This window comes from Macrotis lagotis, chromosome 2, assembly GCF_037893015.1.
Source record: "Macrotis lagotis isolate mMagLag1 chromosome 2, bilby.v1.9.chrom.fasta, whole genome shotgun sequence".
Lineage (NCBI taxonomy): Eukaryota > Metazoa > Chordata > Mammalia > Peramelemorphia > Peramelidae > Macrotis > Macrotis lagotis.
In genome coordinates, this window is record NC_133659.1 from 84015996 (window position 1) to 84017682 (window position 1687).

The following is a 1687-nucleotide window of genomic DNA, read 5'->3' on the forward strand; positions in this document are numbered from 1 at the left end:
TATTACTATTTTATTTTGGGTCTTTTTTTCCTTTTTTTTTGCAGGGCAGTGGGGTTGGGGTGGCTTGCATGTCACACGGCTGGGTGATTGTTGGGTTATGGGGTTGGATATGGGCTCAGGTACTCCTGGCTCCAGTGCTGGTGCTCCATCCATTGCGCCACCTGGCCATACCTACAATTATTATTATTATTATTTTTAATTTTAATTTTTTCCCTTTATTACTCAAGCAAGTCTCTATTTTTGGGGGAGGGGTATTTTATTTACTCTTAAACAAGAATATTTTATTAATGTATAAAAACATTATTTGTACAAAATGAGAATAAATAAATATTAAATATTAAAAAAAGAAAGTTTTAAAAGTATGCTTCTATCTATAAGCAAATTCCATTAGTTGCTTCTCTGGATATAGAATTTTTCATTATAAATCATTCAGGTTTTGTCTTGGATCAATGTATATCTATGAAAATAATAGGTCATCTATCATTTTGCATCTGTTTATGCAAGTCATTAAAGATTTTTCTGAATACATTCTATTCATCAATTCTTATAGCATAGAAGGATTCCATCATAATCATATATCACAACTTGTTCAGTCATTCCTCAAGTTTTTTGATATTTTATTATTCCAATTGCTTGTTATAAAAGTTTTTCAACATTCCTCCACTTGCATATATAAGTTATACACATTTTTCTACCACCCTCCCTTCTCACTCCCAACCCCTCAATAGCAAACATCTTGACAAATATGTAAATGCATATTAATCATTATGTGTATGAGGAATTAAGACTAAGGGGAAAAGAAAGAAAACCTGGAATAGGAAGGGAAAAACAAAAGAAGAGGTTTTTAAAAAGGGGACATAGTATCCATTCAGACTTTTTTTTGATGTGTTTTTTTTTCCTCTTCTGAATGTAGATGGTGCTGTCCATAATAGGTTTTCCAGGGTTATCTTAGATCACTGAACTGCTGAAAGAATTTGTATTCATCAGAGTTGATCATTTCACAATGTTGTTATTAATGTGCACAATATTTTCCTGGTTTTGCTCCCTTTTTTTCATCATCAGTTCATGTAATTATTTCTAAGCTTCTCTAGTAATGCCATACATGGTAGAACTCCATAACATTCATATGCCATAACTTATTCAGTCATTCCCCAAAAGATAGACATTCCCTCAATTTACAATTCTTTGCCTACAACAAGAAGAGTTGCCATTAATATTTTGGAATACATGGGACTTTTCTCCTATTTTATGGTTTCTTTTGAATATAGGCCTAATAGTGGCATTTGTCTTTCAAAGGATAAGATCAGTTTTATTGTTCTTTGGGCTTAGTTCCATATTGCTCTTCAGAATGGTTGAATTAGTTCACAACTCCACCAACGGTGCATTAATGTTCCAATCTTCCTACAACCTCTCCAACATTAATCATTTAACATTTTTGCCATAATAGTCAATCTGACAGGTATGAGATAGTACCTCAAAGATTTTTAATTTGCATTTCTCTAATCAAAATGATTTGAACCATTTTTTTCATATGACAAATGAGTAGTGTTAATTTTGTCATTTGAAAATTGCATGTTCATATCCTTTGAGCAGTTATGAATCAGGGAATGTCTTAAAACCTTATAAATTTGATTCAGTTCTCTATGTATTTTTGAAATGAGACCTTTATCAGAAACTTTAGCTGTGA